Below are 7,840 nucleotides of genomic sequence, written 5' to 3'. Positions count from 1 at the left end.
CTCTCTCTCTGTATGTTCCTCTTTCTCTCTTCCTCTCTCATTCTCTCTCTCTTTTAACTCAAGGGAGGGAGGGCCCTTTATTCTAGAACCAGTTAGAGGGTTTTTTGGGGGACTCTTTTCAAAAGCAGAGAGACCGCATACATTTCTGTGGCTGGCAAGAAACGCCAAGATCTCCAACGTCCAGAATGAAAGCAGAAAGTCCTGATGATTTTTGTTTCCCTGTTGCTTGCCTTTTGTCTAGAAACGCAGCACGCCCCATTTGCATCGGTGTGCGAGAAGCGATGAGTTCCCAAAACGGCGGCAGCCACAGCTTCGCTCAGAGGTAAGTACCAGTCTTTCAAAGTGTCATTTAGCAGAGAAGGAACAGCAGGACCGAGTTAGAAGCTGCAGAAGGGACTGATAAGGCTTTTTCTGACGTCGGAGAGCAACAGAGAGATTAATTGCTATGGCCCATTTTTTTTTAGGTCCTGAGCGAAGAGGTGGGGCTGGGGGTTCAAGGGCTGAGGGATGCGACAGACAAAACTTCGCCAAACTCCTGTTTTGAAGAGCTGGCCAAGGCCGTATTTGCAGTCATAAACCAACCGTTCTCTTACAATCCCTCCTGACACTTTCCAAACCCACTGGTTAATGTCCTGCACGCGGGGCCATAGAGACAAAGGATGTGAGGGTTTGTTTTTTTCCCCCCATGAAGAACATTGTTAAAAGAAGCAAAGAGTCTGTTAGATGGAGAGAAGAATTGAGAGAAGAGAAATGCATCTGATGAGGGGAGCTCCAGATCATAAAAGTTTCTGCTTTGGGATAAAATCGGTTTAAGCAGAAAAAGGTGCTATCGGACACCTCCTGGTTCTTTTGGGGCACCACTGTAGATTAAAACAACTCTCCTTTGGCAATGAAGAGAAAGGGATTTTAATCAGGAATGGATGAGGGTGTAAGAATCTGCGGTCAAAACACCTATTTCTATTTTTTTTAAAATTCATTCTCATTGAGAGAATAGTAGCTTTAGAGCAGGAGGTATCCAACTTTCAGTAACTTTAAGACAGGTGGACTTCAACTCCCAGAATTCCCCAGCCAATATGGGGAATACAGCTCTGCCTTAGAAGGATGCATTAGAGGGCAGTTATTCAACGTGGTGGCTCAGTGGCTAAGACGCTGAGCTTGTCGATCGAAAGGTCGGCAGTTCAGCGGTTCGAATCCCTAGTGCCACATAACGGGGTGAGCTCCCGTGACTCGTCCCAGCTTCTGCCAACCTAGCAGTTCGAAAGCACGTAAAAAATGCAAGTAGAAAAATAGGGACCACCTTTGGTGGGAAGGTAACAGAGTTCTGTGCGCCTTTGGCGTTTAGTCATGTCGGCCACAGGACCACGGAGACGTCTTTGGACAGTGCTGGTTCTTCGGCTTTGAAACATAAATGAGCACCGCCCCCTAGAGTTGGGAACGACTATATGTGTGAGGGGAACCTTTACCTATTCAAGGCTGAAATCTTTCAATTGCACAGTTTGTGTCCAAACTCCTGTTCTTAAATGACCGCTATGGGCCAGTCCCTCTCCTTCTCTCAGGCCAACCGACCTCACAGGGTTGTTGTGGTGTGGAAAATAGGAGAGGGAAGCTATGTTTAGATATATTCGCTGCCTTGAGCTGTTTGTAAAAATAATAAAGGCGAGATACAACTAACTGTTTAGTTTAGCGTCTCATTTAATGTCTAGCTTAATGAAAAGAAGGACTAGGGGTGACATGATAGCAGTGTTCCAATATCTCAGGGGCTGCCACAAAGAAGAGGGAGTCAAAGCCAGTGGTGGGATTCAGCCGGTTCGCACCACTTCGGGAGAACCAGTTGTTAATTTTCTGAGCAGTATCATGAACTGGTTGTTGGAAGAAATTATTAGGGCACAGAACCGGTTGTTAAATTATTTGAATCCTACCACTGGTCAAAGCTATTCTCCAAAGGTTGTCCTGAGGGCAGGACAAGAAGCAATGGGTGGAAACTAATCAAGGAGAGAAGCAACTTAGAACTAAGGAGGAATTTCCTGACAGTGAGAACAATTAATCAGTGGAACTACTTGCCTCCAGAAGTTAGAAGACCTCCAAGATCCCTTCCAACTCTGTTATTCTGTTCTGTTCTGTTCTGTTCTGTTCTAATTCTATTCTAATTCCCAATTCCAATTCCAATTCTAATTAATAATTAATTTTATATTCTATTCTATTCTATTCTATTCTATTCTATTCTATTCTATTCTATTCTATTCTATTCTATTCTAATCTATTCAATATTCTATTTTATTCTATTCTCCATATTCCATCCTATTCCATATTCCATTCCATTCTACTCTACACTACCCTATCCTATTCCATATTCCATATTCCATATTCCATATTCCATTCCATTCCATTCCCTTCCATTCTATTCTAATCTATTCAATATTCTATTTTATTCTATTCTGCATATTCCATCCTATTCCATATTCCATTCCATTCTACTCTACACTACCCTATCCTATTCCATATTCCATATTCCATATTCCATATTCCATATTCCATTCCATTCCATTCCATTCCATTCCATTCCATTCCATTCTATTCTATTCTATTCTATTCTATTCTATTCTATTCTATTCTATTCACATAAAATCTTAGTTGCCCTGAAACGTTCAACTCTAGCTTTGCCCTCCAGAACAACCAAGGCGAACAGGACCATCCAGTTCTTTGACTGTCTGGAAATTCAGCTCTCAGGAAAGTAGGCAGATTTGCAGGAAGTGAAAAATTGTCTATTTGTTGTTGTTTTTTTGAATTTTTTTTTTTTACTCCGATGAAAACGTTTAAGGGGATAGAAGACGGGCAGGGAAGAAGGAGGGGAGAGAAGCAGGTGGGTATCCAAAAATAAGGATAGGAAGATACTCAGCCAGTGTGAGACACAGAGGCAATCTCAGAGGTGAAATGTATCAATAAAGGAGAATATTTGTAGCTGTGGGTTGAAATTCGGGGTCTCCAAGCTTGGTGGTTTTCTTGCAGCCGTTTCATAACCCAAACTAGGTAACATCAATAATGAGCCTAAAGAGTGCTTCGCAGTGAGATGGGCGGCATATAAATTTAATAAATGAAATAATAATAATAATAATAATAATAATAATAATAATAATAATAATACCACTGGGAACATCAGGTTGAGAAAGTTTTAGAGAATGAGAAACTCAAGATCTTGTGGGACTTTAGGATTTTAGGATTTTAGGGACTTTAGGATTCAGACTGACAGGCACTTGGTCCACAACACACCTGACATAACAATAGTTGAAAAGAAAAAAATATGGTTCATTGACATTGCAATACCTGGTGATGCACGGATTGAAGATAAGCAGCAAGAAAAAATCACAAAGTACCGGGACTTGCAAATTGAAGTTGAGCGACTGTGGAAAAAGAAATCGTGTGTTGTCCCGATTGTAATTGGAGTGCTTGGAGCAATACCCAAAGGGTTACCCCACTATTTAGAAATTCTAAATTTGCCGGGCTTGAACATTTTGACTCTACAAAAAACCACCTTACTCGGAACAGCTTACATTCTCCGACGATACCTTAACAGTTCCTAGGTCCTTGGTAGGACTCGAGCTGCTGAGCTATTAACCAGCCTCAAAGTCTGTGAATCTCACTAAAGATTAAATAATAATAATAATAATAATAATAATAATAATAATAATAATAATAATAATAATAATAAAACAAGGTGGCTTGCTGACCGTCGCCAAGCAGGAGCCATTCCATCAGTACACCAGGACAAGTTTTCAGGATGGCTGATTGGAATTTCACCTGGACATCCCAAAGCCCTTTCCTTTACCAAAGTAATTAAATTAATGTTTCTTTACCAAAAAGTAATTAAAGCACTTACTTTGAAGATTGGGGAAGAAGATGAGAAACAGAAAGAGAGAAAGAGAGAATATTGGAGGAATGGATAGATTGGACGGACGGATGGATGGATGGATGGATGGATGGATGGATTTTAAAGTAGATATAGGATAGATCAGTGATGGCGAATCTTTTAGACACCAAATGCCCGAACTGCGCGCGCACACCTGCCCAAACTGAAAGGTGTGTGCGTGCGCAGACATGCGCATGCGCGATCATGCAAGCACGCATGCGCAAATATGTACACATGCGCAGCAGAGACCCAAAGAACAGCTGGCCGGTGGGAGGCGGGGCATCCCAACACTGGCAGCCTAGCAAGAGGTAAGATCTTTTTCTTTCATGAACTTCTGTTTCGTCGTTTTCAGGGAAACAGAAGCTCACGAAACGAACGCCACAAAGATTTGACCTGGGACGATGATGCGCATACCAGCAGAGAGGGCTCTGCGTGCCATCACAGGGATAGATAGTGAGAGATAGAGGGATAGATAGACAGATTAGAGAGAGAGAAAGAGAAAAAGAGAAGGATAAATAGAGGGAGAGAGAGAGAGAGAGAGAGAGAGAAAGAAAGAAAGAGAGAGAGAAAGATAAATGGATGGATAGATTACCGTGTTTCCCCAAAAATAAGACCTCCCTGGATAATAAGCCCTTCCCGAAAATATTTAATATTAAATATTACTCGACAAAATAAATAAAATAAAATAAAATAAATAAATGCGTAGCCAGTCCCCGCCATTTCCTCTGGTTAGAGTTAGGGAGACAGAGCTGGAAATCAGATAAGACAGCAAGACGATCCCTGTCTTGCTCCATGGGCCCCAAAATAATAAGACCTCCCCGAAAATAAGGCCAAGCTCTTATTTCGGGGTTCAAAAAAATATAAGACAGGGTCTTATTTTCAGGGAAATATGGTAGATGTGGGTGGATATACAAAGTAGATAGAAGATAGAGAGATACAGAAACAGAAATAAAATATTTGCATGGATAGATTAGAGAGATGGATGGATGGATGGATGGATGATACACAAAGTTTCTTGGGCTTTGATAACCTGGGTTTGATCCTTAACATGGTGTAGAAACCCAATCAATATCTCCATCATCATCATTCATGTCATCACGCTTTCCTCTTTGCATTTTGATACACAAACAATCAGAAGTAGAGTTAGTCCTTATAGTTAGTCCTTGACTTACAACAGTTCATTTAGTGACCATTCGAAGTTTCAAAAGCACTGATAAAAAATGACCGATGACCAGTTTTACAGCATCCCCACAATCACACAATAAAATTTGCAACTAGAAGGTATTTAGGACAGTTGCATTATCCTCAGGGTCACCGCCCTGAGTCCCCCTGGGGAGAAGGGCGGTATATAAGTTGAATTAATAAATAAATAAAAAATGCGATCACTATTTTGTAACCTTCCCAGGCAGCTCCGGACAAGCAAACTCCAGGGGGGGAGGGGGAGGTGTAGCCAGATTCAGTGAATAACTGCATGATTCGTTTAACAACTGCAGCAATTTGCTTAACAACTTTGGCCCAAAAAATGGTGCGAAACTCAACCATTAACTTCTTTAGCAATGGAAATTTTAGGGAAAATTGTGGTCGTAAATTGAGGAATACCCATTTACATAGTCCAATAATCCTGTGGGACCTTGAAATCAGACGATTATGTAATCTTTCTTGAGATGGCATCCTCTCTTCAAGGGGTATTTTAATAAATACCCCCCTTTCTAATCTAACCTAATGACAGCAATTAGATCAGTGTTTTTCAACCTCTGCAGCTTTAAGATGGGTGGACTTCAACTCCCAGAATTCCCCAGCCACCCACTCCTAGTCCTTTTTTCCATTAAACTAGACATACCCAATTCCAGCAACCGTTCTTTATATGTTTTAGCCTCCAGTCCCCTAATCATCTTTGCTGCTCTTCTCTGCACTCCTTCTAGAGTCTCAAAACTTTTTTTACATCGTGGCGACCAAAACTGGATGCAGGATTCCAAGTGTGGCCTTACCAAGGCATTATAAAATAGTATTAAGCAGTGGTGAAATTCAAATATTTTTACTACTGGTTCTGTGTGGTATGGCTTGGTGGGCATGGCTTGGTCGATGTGGCAGGGGAAGGATACTGCAAAATCTCCATTTCCACCCAGGTGGTATTTACCAGTTCTCCAAACTACTCAAAATTTTCGCTACCGGTTCTTCAGAACCTGTCAGAACCTGCTGGATTTCACCCCTGGTATTAAGACTTCACATGGTCTTGATTCTATCCCTCTGGTGATGCAGCCTAGAACTGTGTTGGCTTTTTTGGCAGCTGCTGCACACAGCTGGCTCATATTTAAATGGTTGTCGAATGGAAGAAAGGGAAAAGGAGAGGAAGGAAGGGTAGGGGATAGGAGTAGGAGAGAAGGTGAGTAGGGGGAAAAGAGGAGTGGGGGATAGGAAGGGGAAGTAGGATGAGGTAGGAGAGGAGGGAAGAGAAAGCAGGAGAGGAGGGAGGGAAGGAAAAGAGGAAAAGAAGAAGAAGGGTTGTTGCAAAATGAGGGAAGAAAGAGTAGAAGAGTAACTCCGAATGTAATTAAAATGCCTTATTCTAATGCTTTCTTTAAGGAAAACATGTATATGTAGGATTAATTATGTATAAGAAAATGTACATTTTATATTATGTGTATAAGAAATAAAACTGAAAAACTTTCCCATATTTAAATGGTTGTCTACTAGGACTCCAAGATCCCCCTCACAGTTACTACTATTGAGCGAGGTTCCACCTAGACTGTTAGTTAGTTAGTTAGTTAGTTAGTTAGTTAGTTAGTTAGTTAGTTAGTTATATTTATATACCGCACTTCTCCCGAGGGACTCAGGGCGGTGAACAGCCATGGTGAAAACAATATACAACAAAAATTAAAAGCTTATTAAAATAATTCAATCATTCGGCCAAATTTAAAACATCCAACTAAAATCATTTTAAAACCCCTATTTTAAAACCCAATTTAAGATCATTTTAAAACCCAATTTAAAAAACCTTTATCCTGTCAGACCAGCTTGCTGGAATAATAGGGTCTTCAGAGCGCGACGGAAGGCATGGAGGTCGGGGATCCTTCGTATGTCCGGGGGCAGTTCGTTCCATAGGGCCGGGGCCCCCACAGAGAAGGCTCTCCCCCTGGGGGTCGCCAGCCTGCACTGTTTGTCTGACGGCACCCTGAGGAGGCCCTCTCTGTGGGAACGTATTGGTCGGTGGGAGGCTACCGGTGGCAGAATGCGGTCCTGTAGGTAACCAGGTCCTAAGCCATGGAGCGCTTTAAAGGTGGTAACCAACACCTTGAAGCGCACCCGGAAGACCACCGGGAGCCAGTGCAGCTCGCGCAAGATGGATGTTACATGGGAGCGACGAGTCGGCCCCATTATTACTCGCACGGCCGCATTCTGGACCAGCTGGAGCCTCCGGGTGCTCCTCAAGGGGAGCCCCATGTAGAGAGCATTACAATAGTCCAGCCGGGAAGTGACGAGGGCATGAGTGACAGTGCGCAGGGCGTCCCGATCCAGAAAGGGACGCAACTGGGAGATCAGGTTATAAATAAAGGTTCGTACCTGTGCATTTTTGTTTTCCTTGCCTAAATGCAGAACTTTACTATTTTCAACCGTTGAATTTCATTTTGTTAGAGAGGGCCCAATATTCAAGTCTGTCAAGATCCTTCTGTATCATATGTCCATCCCAGGCGATTATCCCTTTTCACAGCCCTCTTTCTTAATTCAATGGAGCCAAAAAGCAACAGCTGAATCCTTCTCGCTCTCTAAGTCATCTCTTCCTGGTTGCCAGCTTTGTGGAGCGACCGAGCAGGGGGAGTTCGCTCGAAGCGTGTACCTGCATAATTTAAAATGTGCCTCAGGCACACCGATTTGATTTTCATAAAAGGGGGAATAAAAGAGAAGAGGGATTTTAAATGCCTGCCATTGTCATCTCTT

The 7,840-nt window shown here is 42.3% G+C and overlaps 1 protein-coding gene across 1 annotated transcript in view; it reads left to right on the top strand.

Moving 5' to 3' along the window:
* Positions 1-245: 245 nt before the first annotated feature.
* LOC117668570 (granulocyte colony-stimulating factor receptor-like) overlaps positions 246-7,840 on the top strand; it is a 54,859-nt gene continuing 47,264 nt past the window's right edge. The window contains exon 1 of the mRNA XM_087893654.1: positions 246-322. The gene's annotated coding sequence lies outside the window, so the exon portion shown is untranslated. The remainder of the gene's footprint in view (positions 323-7,840) is intronic.

This window comes from Pantherophis guttatus, chromosome 1 (assembly GCF_059756535.1).
Source record: "Pantherophis guttatus breed Tessera chromosome 1, ASM5975653v1, whole genome shotgun sequence".
Taxonomy (NCBI): domain Eukaryota; kingdom Metazoa; phylum Chordata; class Lepidosauria; order Squamata; family Colubridae; genus Pantherophis; species Pantherophis guttatus.
The sequence above is the reverse complement of the archived record's forward strand: the minus strand, read 5'-3'. Positions and strand labels throughout refer to the sequence as shown.